This window comes from Ambystoma mexicanum, chromosome 7p (genome assembly GCF_040938575.1).
Source record: "Ambystoma mexicanum isolate Mex_15411 chromosome 7p, UKY_AmexF1_1, whole genome shotgun sequence".
Lineage (NCBI taxonomy): Eukaryota > Metazoa > Chordata > Amphibia > Caudata > Ambystomatidae > Ambystoma > Ambystoma mexicanum.
In genome coordinates, this window is record NC_090939.1 from 224,541,737 (window position 1) to 224,557,901 (window position 16,165).

Sequence of the window (16,165 nt, forward strand, 5' to 3'; positions counted from 1 at the left end):
AGCACTTGCGATTTCTCTGCCTTTATGAGGACAAGACGCACGGAACGGACCAAACAAGATCGTCATTCCGCCTCGCCGCCTGGCTGGAGAAGGGCACAGCAGGTGAGAAGGCGAAGAAAAAGTCTGAACGGGCTTCTAAGTCCTGTGAGGGCGCCCCAGCGACGGGGGCCCAACAGAAGGCCAAGCACCGCGGGCACCGGGAGCGCCGAAAGGTCGGGGTCTTCGGCTGCCAGGCAGGGCGCTACTTCCCCAGCACGTTCGACCACGGGCCACCGCTCTGGTTCGAGGAAGAGGAAGTCTGAGAACCCGGGTAAACCGCTGCAGTGGACCTGGTCAATCTCGAAGGGGGAGTGAGGCGCTGACCCTCCCCCCAAGGCGAAGGCCCAGGACGCACCTAAGGTGGTGAGGGCTTTGACCACTTCGATAGAGGGAAAAGGCCTCTATCGAAGTGGTCGTTGCGACCCTGGCAAAGCCGGCTGAGACTACGCCAGTGGAAACGGCCTCTGGGCCCAGAGTATCCCTGCCACCGAGTAGGGAATCCTCTTTCCAGCCCATCGTTAAGACCCCTGTGAAGTCCCCGGTGGAAAAAGAGGGGGGTGGCCGGTGGCCATTACAGACTCGGAATCAGCCTCTGAGGAGGAGCTGGTGGAAACCGAGAAGGGCCTCAACGAGAGGTTCGAGAAGGTTCGATCCCAGGGGGCGGTCCCTGCTGACGTGATCGATGATGGCGACGAAGAGTGCCCAGTGGAGCGGCCATCCCGTCCGTCGCAGCCATTACCCGAGCCCCATGATAGCTCGGCGGCCATTTTGTTGGCAATCCAATCCTTATGTACCGAGATAAGGACGAGATTACCACGGACCCCGACGGAGGATCCAGAACCAGGCCCGTCGGGAAGCCCTCCGAAAAAGCGGAGGAGAGTCCACCCCGCTCCGCCCTTCGTGCCTGCGAGACCTGTGGACCCCTCACCCCCCCCTTGCCGGACCCTAGAGAGGATACAGCGATGGATACAGCGATGGGGACGGACGATGACAGCAGCGATGACATGACACAGCGGACATCCCGCATCTTGTCATCACCCCCCCCCCCCCCCGCGGGCTTCTCCAGCCGACAAAATTGGCCCTTTCCACGCCATGATAACCAGGGCATCCGAGCTCTTCCAGCTCTGCCCTGAAGAACAAAAAAAGGAAGGGTTTCTGTACCAATGACGAGAGGCCAAGAGGAAGACGGTCCTCGCGGTGCCTTTGCTCGACGACATCTGGGACGAGGGGCTTGCTGTCCTCAAGAACCCTCCCACGACACCCGCCAAGAGGGACAGGTACGAGAAGAAGTACCGAGTCCCCGATGCCGCCCCCTTGTGCCTCAGGGCCCAGCCCCCGCCGGACTCTGTCGTCTCGGCAGCGGCTAAGAAGAAGGCAGCGGGTGCGGCGGCTTCAACTTCCACTTCCCCGCCGGACAGCGGGGGCAAGAAGTTGGACTCCATGGGACGACGAGTCATCTCGTCGGCGGCGACGACGATTAAGGCAGCCAATGCCTTGGCGATCGTGGCCCGCTACGACAGGCAGCTCTGGTTCAAGATAGCTCCCCTGCTAGACTTCCTACCTGACGACAAGAGGGCAGAGGCCCTAGAAATTCTGCAGGAAGGCGAGGTGGCGTCGGATCACGACATAACGGTGGCAACGGACATTGCCGATACCGGATTTCGCCAACTGGGCAACGGAGTTTGCCTCAGACGACGAGGATGGCTCAAGGCGACAGACTTTCGTCAGGACGCCCAGACCAGAGTGTTGGATATGCCGTTCGACGCCAACAACCTTTTTGGTAAGGCGGTGGATGAGTCTCTACAGGCCATCAAGACCGACTCGGAGACGGCCCGGGCCCTAGGGGTGCTTCAACAGCGACGGCCCTTTCGGAGCTCCGGAGGCAGACAGGGTGCTTCCAAAGGATCCAGCGGTGGCTCCTCCACTTACCGCCAGGCTGGCCGCTCCTCTTCACAGGAGGCCTACAGAGGTTGCGGCAAGCAAGGGGGATTCCGCCGTCGTCGCCAAGGCCGCCTCCAAGCAAGACTGACCCGGCCGTGTTGTCGGGCCCCCACTGAAGCACCCCAGTGGTAGGCCGGCTGATGAAGTTCGTCAGCGTGTGGGAGTCCATCTCCACCGACCGTTCGGTGTTGGACACCCTGGCCAACGGGCACTCGCTGGAATTCCAAAAGAAGTGCCCTTGCATTCCTCCTGTGGCCAGGAAGGAGAATCACGTCCCTCAACTGCTGTTGGAGGTAAGGGCGATGCTCAAGAAAGGTGCCATCGAGCTCGTCCCCAGAAAGCACTGGGGCTCCGGAGTGTACTCAAGGTACTTCCAAGTCAGAAAGAAGACAGTTGGCGCCCCATCCTGGACCTGCGTCGGTTAAACAAATACATCAAGGCGCAGAATTTCAGGATGGTCACCCTCCAGCACGTGCTGGGACAGCTGGAGGAAGGCGACTTCCTATCGTCGTTGGTCCTGGAGGATGCTTACTTCCACATCCCCATTCTAAAAAGGCACAGGAAGTTCCTCAGGTTCGTGGTTCAGGGACGCCACTACGAATTCAGAGCCCTACCGTTCAATTAAAGTCGGCACCCAGGGTTTTCACCACGTGCCTGGCACCAGTGGCGGCGCGGCTGCGCCTGCAGGGGATCCACGTCTACCCCTACCTGGACGACTGGGTAATCCGGGCAAGGACAAGGGAACTCGCCGTCGAACACACGGCGAGGACCGTCCGGTTGCTCAAGGAGCTGGGGTTCGCCATCAACTACCCCAAATCCCACCTGGTTCCATTGCAAGTAGCACTGTTTCTGGGAGCGAAGCTCGATACAGTGGGGCAATTGGCCTCCCCTTCAGAGGAGAGGACCAAGATCATCCTGGGCAAGGTGCGGCGCCTGTTAGCCACGGACGTGGCTAGGTTGAGGTCCATCAAGTCCCTTCTCGGGATGATGTCCTCATGCATCCATCTTGTACCCCTTTGCAGACTTCGGATGCGTCCGCTACAGGAGTTCCTCGACGCCCGCTGGTTTCAGGCGACGGGCTGTTTCGAGGACAGGATCCTTCTCGACGAGGAGTTACGTCGGGCGATCCTATGGTGGGGCACCCGTGCTCACCTCACTACAGGCACAGACTTTCAAACCCCGGCGTTTCAGGAGAATTTGACGACGTGCGCCTCTCTGGAGGGTTGGGGGGCCCACACCGGAGATCTCCACGCAAGAGGCCTTTGGCTCCCGGAGGAGAGGTCTCTCCACATCAACATTCTGGAGCTCCGAGCAGTGTTCTGGGCTCTCAAGTCATTCCTTCCGTCCCTCAAGGACAAGGTGGTGAGGATCTTCACCGACAACACCACCACAATGTTCTACATACGGAAGCAAGAGGGCACCAGATCCCCAGCCCTATCCAAGGAGGCCCAGGATCTGTGGCACTGGGCCGTCGCCCAGGGGATGTTTCTGGTTCCCTTCCACTTGGCAGGAATAAAAAACACCATCGCTGACTGCGCTCGTGCCACGAGTGGGAACTGCTCCAGGATCAAATGGATCGACTCTTCCAACGATGGGGCAAACCCCAGATCGACCTGTTTGCGACAGCGACGAACTCCAAGTGCCAAAGGTTCGCCAGCAGGTTCCCACAGCCGAGGAGCATGGGCGATGCTTTCTCGTTCCCCTGGGACGGCCTGTTTCTATACGCGTTCCCTCCGTTGCCGTTGCTGCTCCGCCTCATCAACCAACTCAAGAAGTCCAGGTGCAGGATGTTCCTCGTCGCACCGGCGTGGCCGAGGCAGATCTGGTTCCCGGACCTTCTGGACTTGCGAATGTCCCCATCAGTCAAGCTGCCGGCAGACGCGGATCTTCTCTCCAGAGAAGGAGGCGCCATTCTCCATCACGACCCACAGTCGCTGAACTTGCAGGCCTGGCTCCTGCAGCACTAGAGTTTGGAGGGTACGATACACCGGCTGATTGCAGAGAGGTTCTTGCAAAGTCCAGGGCGTCCTCAACTCTCAAGTGTTAAGGTCATAAATGGAAGAGGTTCTCTGTCTGGTGCCGTGCACAGAAGATTAACCCTCTGCGGATTACAGCCCCTCAAGTACTGCCGTACCTACTGTCGCTGGCCAAAGCTGGACTGGCTCACGCCTCCATCAAAATACATCTGGCTGCCATCTCCCGATATACCAGGACTACGGGATGGGCGTCCTTGTGGTCTCATCACCTGGTGAAGGAATTTATGAAGGGACTATTCCGATCATTCCCGCCGGTGAAGGCTCCTGCCCCGGCGTGGGAGCTTAATGTGGTGCTGACCAGGCTCATGGGGGCCCCATTCAAGCCTATGCATTTGGCGCCTTTGAAGTTCCTGTCATGGAAGACAGCGTTCCTCGTGGCCATCACCTCCGCACGACGAGTATGAGAAATCCGGGCCCTATCTTGCAAGCCTCCATGCTTGACTTTTCATGACACGAGGGTGGTGCTGAGGACGCACCCCTCCTTCATGCCCAAGGTGCCATCGGACTTCCACCTCAACGAGCCCTTGGTGTTACCAGTTTTCTTCCCGTCGCCTTCGACGCCGGCCGAGAGGACTTTCCACTCGCTGGATGTAGCTAGAGCGCTGAAGTTCTACGTGGACCGCACAAAGAGTTTTCGGAAGACGTCACAACTGTTTGTGAACTTTGGGTCTGTGAATCAAGAGAAGGCTCTCTCGAAGACTTCCATTTCCAGATGGCTCTCCGGCTGCATCATGCACTGTCACCGGTTGGCAAACCGACCGCTGCCCGGCGACCGAGAGCCCATTCAACCAGAGCGATCGCTGCTACCACGGCGTTCCTGTCTGGTGTGCCCCTGCTGGACATCTGCAGGGCTGCTACGTGGAGGTCGCCGCACACCTTCACAAGATTCTACTGCATTGATAGGGACTCCAGGGAGGAGTCCAGGGTCGGCCAAGCAGTGCTGCGCAACCTGTTCGCCTAAGGTGAGCCTGGTAAGGAGGTAAGAATTGCTTAATGTTGAGTTTGTATGTAATGCTTAATGTTGAGCCTTTGCCACCTCCCGTGGTTGTGGATGTGTATACTGCTATGTATTCTTTTATTCATGAGCATGTGAATCTATGCCAGACCCCATGCTGGAGAAGGAACAAGTTACTTACCTGTAACTGTTGTTCTCCAGCATGTGTTTGGCATGGATTCACATGCAAACCCTCCCACCTACCCCTCTGCGGCTCTTCACTTGGTCATACTGCCACTTGGCGTGCCACCAAATCTGAGGATGGCTGCCAGAGGCTGGGCTTAGGGAGAGGGCAGTCATTGGCTGGGGGCAGTATGACCCAGAGATCAGTGATTGGTTACTACTAAGAAAGACAGATCAGAAACAAAACTGATACTGATTTTTTCTTTACCGAGGATTCCCAGCCTGACGACGGGGAATATTCATGAGCATGTGAATCCATGCCAGACCCATGCTGGGGAACAACAGTTACAGGTAAGTAACTTGTTCCTTAGCTGATGCTAGCTTCCTCCTCAGGTGCTGGCTCCCCCTGCTCTGTCCCGGGAGGTCCCATGCCCATGTGTGACACGGGAGGTCAGGACTTCTTTGCTGCAGAGCCCCCACCAAATGAAAGTGTCTTCTGGAGCTTGTCATTTTCTCCATGCCTGCACCAGGCAATCAAGTACATTATGATCAATTGCAAGCACCAGTGGGGGAACACTTGAAAATAAGGGGACTCCAAGTAAGCACAGGCCGTCGCTCCACCAGTCCACCACACCTGACCGGCTCACAGAAGTCCAGTAGCCGCGGATAGTTATCATCCTTGTCGTAAGGTGCATGCTCCAAAGCACAGCCACAATCCACCACAAAATCAAGCTCCAGAGAGCTAGTCGCCACGCTGCCGCTCCACCTCTGGGGCTGAATCAGGCCGTTCACCCTGAGCAAGGCCCCGCCGTGCACCAAGATTAGGGCCGCTCCCAGATTATCAGCACGGCCCCAAAAGGGGCCAGTGCATTCTGCCTAGCCCAGATGGTCACACCACTTATCCTGTCATTCACACCGCCCCGGTACAAGGTGAAGTAACGGATCCTCCGGCACCCCTCGACTCTCCTGTGTCAGACGTGCCGCTTCCAGCACCGTCCGTGCCTCCAGACAGCACGCCGGAACACAAAGCTTCAGTATGCACTCCCGGCCATTAGAGGCCAGGCCACCTCGGTCCGCCCTCCAATCCATCGACACCAGAACCTGGCTCTCTCTAAAGGAGCTGAAAATGATCTTGAGTCTCCACCAGCCGTGTCGGTGTGACAGAACGCTGAACACTCGCCACAAGACAGCAGGCAGGTAGCTCTGCCGCTGTGTACACTGCCTTGCAGTCCGGCACCACGCCTTCCTGCAGCATGCCAGGATCTTATTAGGACTTCACTGCCACGGGGTCCAGTGATACCCCAAGACTCTCCACCAACACTGCCAGCTCTGGACTCACTTCTCAGGGTACAGGCCTCCTCTGTTCTGGTATTTACAGGAATAATATGGACTGAACTACAGAGCTCAGAGTCTGCCATACTGGTCATGCTATCTAGCGCCACCTCCCTACCAAATCTTAAAAATAAAGAGCTCCTAGTACCAGGCGCACCAGAAGAAGCAATTATAAGCACAGAATTTCCAACCTACCGAAAACTGTTAAGACCTTCTAGGCTTCAGGATAAGAAGCCACCATATTCACCTTTACAATCTTGGGAACCCCTATCGAAAATTGTTAACACCTCCATCGGGTATTGGCAAGAAACTAAATCTCTAAATCAAGAGGGAATGAAACTCCAATTTTAGACCAAAAAACAATGACACAACAAGAAGGGGCAACCATGAACATAAGGGTAAGGGAATGTGGCGAATCGAGGGAATTTGTCTCTTCTACCCGAGGGGGAGCCCCCTCAATCCTCAATCTTCGCTCTGAGCCTACGGAGGTGAGCCTGCTGAGCAACACCCTCTGTAGGGGTCGAGGCAAATGGACTACACGGTGAGACACCCTCTGGTTTCTCACACTGAGTAAAGAGAAACTGGTCCTTTAATTGGAAGTGAAACACTAAACTGAGACGAGTGGATTAAAGGTTGTGGGGGGGAAGGAGGTGAAGGAGTGTGAGAGGAACATACATCACAGCAGGGGCATCTCCTGCGAATGCAAACCTGAGAGGAGGTAGAGCCCACGAGATATGAAATTGCTGGAAAGCAGTGAGGGGAACGCGGAGAGACCTGCATAACCAAGAGCCAAAGCAAAGCTGGCTCGTGTGGAGCTTGAAAGCGGGTGGTGGCAGTACCCCAAAAGAGTCGTGGGCAGTCTGCCCTCAGAACCGTTCCAAAACAGCCCCGGGAAGCCTCAGCAAGTGGTACAGTTCCCTGTTACAAAGACAAGTAACCGGGAGAAGGAGTGCAGAATGCCCAACAGAGATGCCACTAGAGATGCGTTGGCGGTGCAACAGAGAATTCAAGGAGAAGAATAAACAGTGAGGATCCCAGAACGGTCCCCAATCATAAAGAAGGTAATGGGGAACCGTGGGTGCACAGGAAAGCCACAGACTATTATTATGAGACAGAGAACTCATCTCATTGTCAATGAGAGAGTTGTAAAAGCAAACTTAAGAAGTTTGAACTTGAAAGTGAGATTGAGAGTGAGAGTGTGAGACTGACACTGACTGTCCCCTGAAAGGGAAGTAAAGGGGATTTTTTTTGTTAAATTTGAACTGTGATAACGAGAAAGAATGATAATTTTCGCTGAGAGGAATGGAAGAAAAGGATTAGATTCAACCTTAACAAATCTGAATTTTTCCAATAAAACAATAGAAATGACAGAGAGAATCCCAAGAAGTAATGACAAAGCTGATATACATATAACATGGAAAGAAGGGACAACAAATCCGTAGTCAAGAATAGCATGGGAATTAAGAAAGAAAGAATACGAGGATGGCCTTTATGAAAGTCGAGTCAAGGAAAGACCCTGCTAAAAAGAAAGTTAAATATCCCAACTTGAGGTAAAGGCTGCTAGAACTAATCTGAGGAGTGTCTAAATACTATTGAAGCTACTCTTCTGAAACCAAGAAGACAAATGCAAGAAGCATCAAACAGGAGAAGTGAGTCATTCTACTGTCCTTATTTTTGTTCCTATAAGTGATGGGGTCAGATAGTGTTCGTTTTTGGACAAAGGACGTATTCTCTTTTTTTGGACATTCTAAGATGACTGAGGAGTAAGATAGGTAGGGAATACCCCATAGAGATGGGGGAAAGTAAAGCTTTCCTATTATTATTAGTTTTAAAATAAATCTCACTCAAAATGTCCTCCAAAGAGTCTGCGTCCTTCTACTGCGCCGTTGTAACAAAAGATACTTAGGCCGAATAAGTATGGGGAAGGAGCTTTATTATACGGCCCCCGGAGGTGAGGAGGCGGTTGGGCGAATGGGTAGCGTTCCTGGTGGAACGTGGGGAAACTGAGCATTCCTCACTCCGGGTGGAACGAAGTGAAAGGTGACATCACAACAACTCCTTATCTATAGGAAAGAGAGGAACGGAGAGGAGGGGGGAAAACAGGGTAGGCAGGGGTGGGATAGTTGCTAGGTTGATTATTTAATTTAATATGTAATCAATAGTAGATGAAGTCGTCGCTGAAGTTGCGGATAATCTTGCGATTCCTTTTAGAGAGGCCCTTGGCAGGTTTCTCTCCATTGGTGTGACAGGATTCTCTCTTTCTTGTATGTCTGGCGTGGTATCTCTCTTCAGGAAAATGTTCACTTTTTGATCTTATGTCATCCTGTGAATCTGGGGATGTGCTGGGTCTGTGAGTGTCGTTGGTCGTTCTCTTGACCATGCATCATAGAAATGTTTTTTTGAAGTGCTAGGTTTGCTGGTGTCGTTGGTTATTTTCACGAGGTCATCGTGAGACCATCTCCCTCCATCGTCCAGTGTGACAGACTTGTTGTGACAATGTATGATCTTTTGTGGAGATCTAAATTTGGATTCGCCCTTTAGTGTTTTCCTGGGTTCTTTGATGCATACCCAGTCTCCTTCCTGAAGGAACACCCTTTTAGTTCCGTTTCTTTTGTCGTAGTATGTTTTGTACTTCTTCTGCTTCTCCTTTATAGTTTTATGGATTTGTTCTATGTCCAACTTTGGTTCTGTGTTCATTCTCGCCTCACCAGTGTCTAAGAAGATCCATGCCGGTCTTAATTGGTTAGTTGCGGTTCTGCCCCGCATCAAGGTGAAAGGCTCTACTTGGTGGTGGTGTGTGGCGTTGTTCTATATGCGTACAGAGCCTCCTTGAGGGTTTCTGTCCACGGCATATCATTGGCAGTGGCCAGTTGGATGACGCTTTTTTATCAGTCTGTTCATTCTTTCTACCAACCCGTTGGACATTGGGTGGTACAGTGACGTAGTGATGTGGTTGATGGATCTTTTGTCAAGGAAGTCTTGAAATTCTGATGAAGTGAACTGGGACCCGTTGTCTGAGACTATGTCCCTGGGGTCACCTTCCCTGTTGATTATTTCTGTTAAGAAGTCAGTGATTTTCTTTGTGGTTGTGCTGGTATCTACCACACCCCATTCAGTCCATTTGGAGGTGTAGTCGATGATTACGATGATGAATATTTTTACTTCCTCCAGATTTTCGAAGGGACCCATGATGTCTATTGCCAGTTTTGACCATACATGTTTGGGTGTTTCTACCGGCTGAAGTGGGGTTTTCCTTAATACTTTCCATTTGTCACTGGAAGCACATGCGTTGCAATTTTTTACTGTCTCTTCCGCCTCTTTCCACATGTTGGGCCACCAGTAGCTGTTCCTTATCCTGTTCTTTGTCAAACTCCTTCCCAGATGTCCTTCATGGGCTAGATCAAGTAATTTCTTTCTGAGGGCCAAGGCTGGAATCACTCTATTTCCCCTGAAGATGTGATTTTCATTCATGGATATCTCATCTTTGAATCGTGTGAAGTTTGCCAACTCTTTCCCAACACCAACCCAGTCGTTCATTACGGCTCTTCTGATTTCCTGCTGTTCTCTGTCAGCTTTGGTGATGCGTATCCACTCGTCGGAGGGTATCCCAGGATTTATGGTGGCTATGATATCTTCTTCTTGATCCTCAGTTTCGACATATTTATTATCTTGAATGGTAGATAGTCTCGACAAGCAGATTGTATTGTATAATGTCTAGAAACCAACGCCTTATCCTTGGTGAGATAAGGTGTGGCAATTTGGATTGTAGGATGTTGACTAAAGGTTTGTGATCAGTCTTTAGGAGGATCGGTAGACCCCATATTAAATTCCTGAAATGTTGTAGGGCCCACTTGACAGCCAGAGCTTCTCTCTCGATGGTGGAGTAGTTCAATTCAGCACCTCTTAGTACTCTGGATGCAAATGCGATGGTTACGATGTTACCGTTCTGTTGTTGTTCCAGTACTCCACCAAGGCCAATCTTGCTGGCATCTACCGACACTATCGTTTTAGCTTTATAATCAAACATACTAAGGGCTGGAGCTTGGTTGATGTCAGACTTGAGGTTCTCAAATTCGTTCCTACATTCTGTGGACCATTCGAATCTGTTGGATTTCTTCATAAGATTTCTCATGTTTTGTGTTCTGTTGGCAGTTATTCACGAATTTGGAGTAGTACTCCGTCATTCCTAAGAAACTTTTCAATTGCTCCTTGTAGTGGGCTCAGCTAAGCTGAGTATCGTGTCGAGGAGTTTTTTCTTGGGACGGATGCCCCTGGCGTCGATGGAATGACCAAGATAGGAGACTTCATTACACTTTATATTGCATTTCTCCAGTTTGAGGGTGAGCCTACAAGGAGAGCTCCTTACGGAGAACAATTCTTACAAAACACTGCAGTGCACTCTTTTGAATTATCTGTAATACGCCCATTAATTTGGCGTCGTGCTCCTCTTCAGTTTTTGCTGATATGAGAATGTCGTCCTGGAAACCTTGTACTCCATCGAGGCCTCCAAAGAGGTGTGACATGAGTCTTTGGAAGACCGCTGCGGCGGAAGCAAGCCCGAATGGCATTCTGTTGAACATGTATGCTCCCAAAGGTGTGACAAATGAGGTGAGGGCTTTTGAGCTGTCATCTAATGCAATTTGGTGATATGCTGAGGAGAGGTCTAAGGTTCTGAAATAGCTTGCTGGTTTCATGGTCGATAGGAGTTCAGCTATGTTAGGAAGTGGGTGTCTGTCAACCCATATATTTTTGTTGAGATCTCTCAAGTCAACACACAGCCGTATGGAATTGTCGGGTTTCTTTACGAGGACGATGGGGGCAAGCCATTCAGAACTTTCTATGGGTTGTATAATGTTCTCATTGCAAAGGCGTGTGAGTTCATCTTTAAGTGCTGCTTTAGTCCCAAAGGGGACTCCACGTACTCGATGGACCACTGGGACGGCTCTTCTTTTCAATATGATTTTGTGTTGGAAACCCTTGAGCAGACCGATGTTTTTGCAAAACACTTTGGGGAATTGCTGAGCCAAATTGGACTTGATGTCAGTGTTGCCCTTGAGCACGCTCAATATAGGAATATCCTCTCCTGGGTGGATTTTCACTTGGAGAGCCTCTTGTTCTTCCCATCCTACTACTGAGGAACCGTTCTTGGCTACAAACAACTTACAGTATGTTTGTCTGTCGTGAAACTTGAGCTTGACCCATGTGTACCCGATGATGTCAATGGGGGTTTTTCCGTACCCTGTGGCTCTCACGGAGGAGTTCTGTACATCATGGACTTTGCCAGAAAGTACTTTTACAAAGGTCTCAAGATCCACCATGGTATATGGGGACCCTGTGTCTACCATGACCTTCAAGGGTATATCATTGACGTACATGTTAACCCATGGACCGCTCGACTCTTGGAAGGAGGTCACCGTGAGGATCTGCACTTGTGGACGTGTCTGGTTGATGGACAACATGCTCTCTGACACTTGGTCGTAGTCCACTGTCTTCACAGACCCATGCTTGTTGGGTGGTCGTCAGTTGGAGTTACCGGATCTTCCTGGTCTCCCTCGGATGTTAAGGCAGACTTTGGCGAAATGACCCAATAAACCACATTTGTAGCATTCGACACTGTTAGCAGGGCACATCTTCCCCGCGTCGTGGCGTTTATACCACCCACACTTATGACAGCGCGTGGGGTTTTGGTTGTCATATACTGAAACTCACCCTCTTCTGGAGTTATCTCTGCTTCTTTGGGGTTGTAACGCTCACCTCATTCCCACGGACGCGCTGATCCCGGCTGGGCTGCTATTGTTTCTTCAATTGAGAAGCGTAGAGCTCGGACCACTCTCAGGACTGGGCTTCCTCTTATCGAATGTCTGACTTGCAGGGTAAGTTTTCTGCAGGTGGAAGAAAAAGGGTTAATCACCTTTTGATGGGATTCCTTCTCCCACCAATCGCCAGTTTCTCCCACAGCTTAGCTTTCTACTTGTCTCGGCGAGCTCTCACCTTCGGTGTATAAATGCTGAGCTCTCCATCCTGCGTCTGGTGCAGGGGTGCGTGGATTCCAGTTACATCACTGGATGAGTTCAGTGTTGAGGCTCAAGTCTTTTGCGGCCTTAGTTGTGGCACTGGTGCTGGGATGCCGAAGAGCGATGCCGCCGTTACTGCACGAGCGGATGCATGTAAGTATACTGTAGTCTTTAGGCTTTAAAAGATGGGCACCTCAATAATGTCCCTTTTCCTTTGTTTCAGGCCTCGAATGCTGTGGGCGTAGTTTTCCGTTGCCGCTGCATGTGCCGATGCATGTAAGTATAATGTTCGTTGGCCGCTTTTAATGGCACCTCTAATAATGTCCTTTTTCTAGTTTTCAGGTGCCGGGATGCTGCGGGCTTTATATCCGTTGCCACTGCACGTGCCGATGCACGTAAGTATAATGATCGATGGCCGCTTTTAAAGGCATCTCTAATAATGTCCTTTTTCTAGTTTTCAGGTGCCGGGATGCTGCAGGCTTTATATCCGTTGCCACTGCACGTGCCGATGCACGTAAGTATAATGATCGTTGGCCGCTTTTAATGGCACCTCTAATAATGTCCTTTTTCTAGTTTTCAGGTGCCGGGATGCTGCGGGCTTTATATCCGTTGCCACTGCACGTGCCGATGCACGTAAGTATAATGATCGATGGCCGCTTTTAAAGGCATCTCTAATAATGTCCTTTTTCTAGTTTTCAGGTGCCGGGATGCTGCAGGCTTTATATCCGTTGCCACTGCACGTGCCGATGCACGTAAGTATAATGATCGTTGGCCGCTTTTAATTGCACCTCAAATAATGTCTTTTTCCTGTTTTTCAGGTGCCGGGATGCTGAGGTTGATGCGGCCGCTACTGCGCGTGCAAAAACTGGTAAGTTAAGATGAATGCGACTGCCTTCACCCGAACCTCTTTTTAATTATGTCCTTTGCCTTTCAGGTGCAGAGAAGCTGCCGAAGAGAAGGCCGCGGTTAGCTCCGTTGCAATCACGGATGGATCAGGTAAGCGGGCGCGGCTGCGAGCGAGTTGCACTTTTCTAACCTTATGTTTATTCTTTGCAGGTTTTGCCGGTGACTGGATTCCGGGATCTGGTAAGTATTGTTCTGTGTCTTTCTTCATCCACAGGTTGCTGCGCGGAAGCTGAAGATGACTCTGGACCTGGAATGCAGGAGCCGACTCGGTGAGCGTCCTGCTGCTGCTGCAGAATAACGCGAAGCACGTGTTTTCCATCGGGCGTGGTTTAAATAGCAGAGAAGTGCTTCCAGTGTGTGTTCTTCCACCGGTTCCACCCAGGTAAGAAAAGAGTTCCTGAATGGAGGGAATAGTACCTCCCAGCCCTGATGGCTGGGGACTTCAACCAGACTGGATTGTTCTGGGTAAATATGCAGCATGGTCTGCCTCAGGTAAGTTCACCCAAGCATTATTACACTGTTTATCAATATGAGCCCGGCGCCTATGGCGACGGGACTGAAACCCTTCGTGAGCCTGGCGTCAAAGGCGCCAGGCACGGTCCAAAGGGCCCCTGTAGGGGTCTGCTGGGTCCGGAGTAGTGGAAGACGGGTCTGCTTCCGAGGGCGCTGGGCCAGTCCTGGCCCCTCGGGAGTAGCGCCCATGACAGGGGTGCACTCCTCACGGCTGCTACCACGGCCCCATCATGTTCAGATTCAGAGAAACCATCTAAGCCATCTATGGACTTCACCTCAACACTCTCTTTTATGACCAGTCTCTCCTTCATGCATCGGTCCCCGAATTCCATACTTCTCACTATTTCAGTGGCTTGATCTAGTGAGGGATTCTTCGTTTGCCACAGTTTTTGTTGTATGCGGGGGTCTGCTACATTGAGTACCAACTGGTCTCTCAAATATTCAACTACAACACCAGTGAAATCACACGTAGACATGAGCACGCTGAGGGAGGCAATGTAAGCATCAACTGGTTCACCCTTTGTCTGTTTTCGGGAAAAGAACTTGTACCTCTCCAAAACTACATTTGTTTTGCTGCCAAAATGTTTGGTGAGTTTTGCCAAGGCTGTGTCAAATTTCCGGTTGCCGTCGCCCTCTGCATGATCTGGCTCGGGAAGTGCCCTGAATATTCTTAGACCCTCGGCCCCTATGCAGTTCAAGAGGGTCGCTTCCTTGAGATCATCATTGAATTTACCGCCACCAATGGCTCTGAGATATATCTGAAAGCTATCTAGCCATTGCTCCCAGGGGCATGTTGGGATACCGGGGCAAGGAAGGAACTTGGTGGGGTGTGGCACGTTCTGCATAGTTGGTTGCGAGGAGGCGTGGGGTATGGTCACTCTCCCTTTCAGTGTCTCCTCTTTGTGATTGCTCAATGTGCTTGAGTGCGGTATCTGATGTTTGAAAATTGTTATATGCACTGTGAGTCCTGTGCACAAAGTTCTTCAAATCACAGTGTCTATAGGGCGAAGTGAAACTTGTTCTTCTGTGTTTCGCAATGTCTTTCTGTGCTCTTTTCACTGCTTCCTGTGACCTGTGAGGGCGCTGTGGTGTGAGGCTATATGTATTTGGGGCTGCTGGGATGGTGGTTATGGCGTCTCATTAGCAACCAGGTCCCAAACTGGGATTGAGTCCATCAAAAGAGGCAGAGGCTCATAGTTTAGGTAATTCTCCACCCTATGCCAGTCCAGATCTGGAATCCTGTCTATGGCAGGCTTCCTTGTCTAAGTCAAACAGACTTTCTCCCCTTTTCCTTTTTTTTTTTTTTTTTTTTTTTTTAACTGCCCCCTGCGGCCAGTGGGGGCGCTGTGGTGCGCGGCTTAATGTTTGGGGCTCTTCGATCAGCTGATCAGCAGCTGAGAATCCACGGCGCGGTTGTCGTGGAAGTTGGTGTGGACAAAATGGCGGCACGTGGGGCATGTTGTGAGGTGCTTTCCTCAAATGGCCGTTGAAGTGAAATCATATGATGCGCGTTGAGCGCTGTAGCTGTTACGGGCCAACAAAGTAAAAGAAATGTGTACTTGCTGTGCTGTTCTGCCGTTCCGCGAGACTGTCGGGCGGCCCCTCTCTCTTCTCACTCGGGGCTGGGGGGGGGGAAGCAGCAGGAGCGGCAATGTGGGGAGCCGCATGGGAGCCGCAGGGGCTGCCTCTGGTGCTGAAGGCTGGCAGTAGGGCGAGCAGGGAAGCTCCGGGGGCCAGATGCAGGTCACCGGGGAAGGGGTGCCTCGTCCCCAATCTAACAAAAGATACTGAGGCCGAATAAGTATGGGGAAGGAGCTTTATTATACGGCCCCCGGAGGTGAGGAGGCGGTTGGGCGAATGGGTAGCGTTCCTGGTGGAACGTGGGGAAACAGAGCATTCCTCACTCCGGGTGGAACGAAGTGAAAGGTGACATCACAACATCCGTCCACAATAGCCTACAAGGAGAGCTCCTTACGGAGAACAATTCTTACAAAACACTGCAGTGCACGAATCTTTGACTTTTTACGTTTTTGTCAGAGAGTTACACTTGCAAAGCCAAACTGAATGGATTAACCACGAGAAGGTAATTGGCAATCTACCAAAACTTGCCTTCAAATCTATTCTGGACGAAGTTCTGGGAAAAATCAGGTGTCCTGTTTTGGGCCAAAATACTTAGCCAAACCTGAGTAGTAAAGCTGGAATTGGCCAAATGCGTGAGGATAGGGGGAGGTCTTTATTTATTAGTTACTTTTCTTTAAACTGTTGTG

General features: G+C 51.4%; 1 protein-coding gene across 14 annotated transcripts in view; it reads left to right on the forward strand.

Moving 5' to 3' along the window:
• The window catches only part of HLCS (holocarboxylase synthetase), a 1,696,783-nt gene that overhangs the window by 685,681 nt on the left and 994,937 nt on the right, over positions 1–16,165 (forward strand). The window lies entirely within an intron of this gene.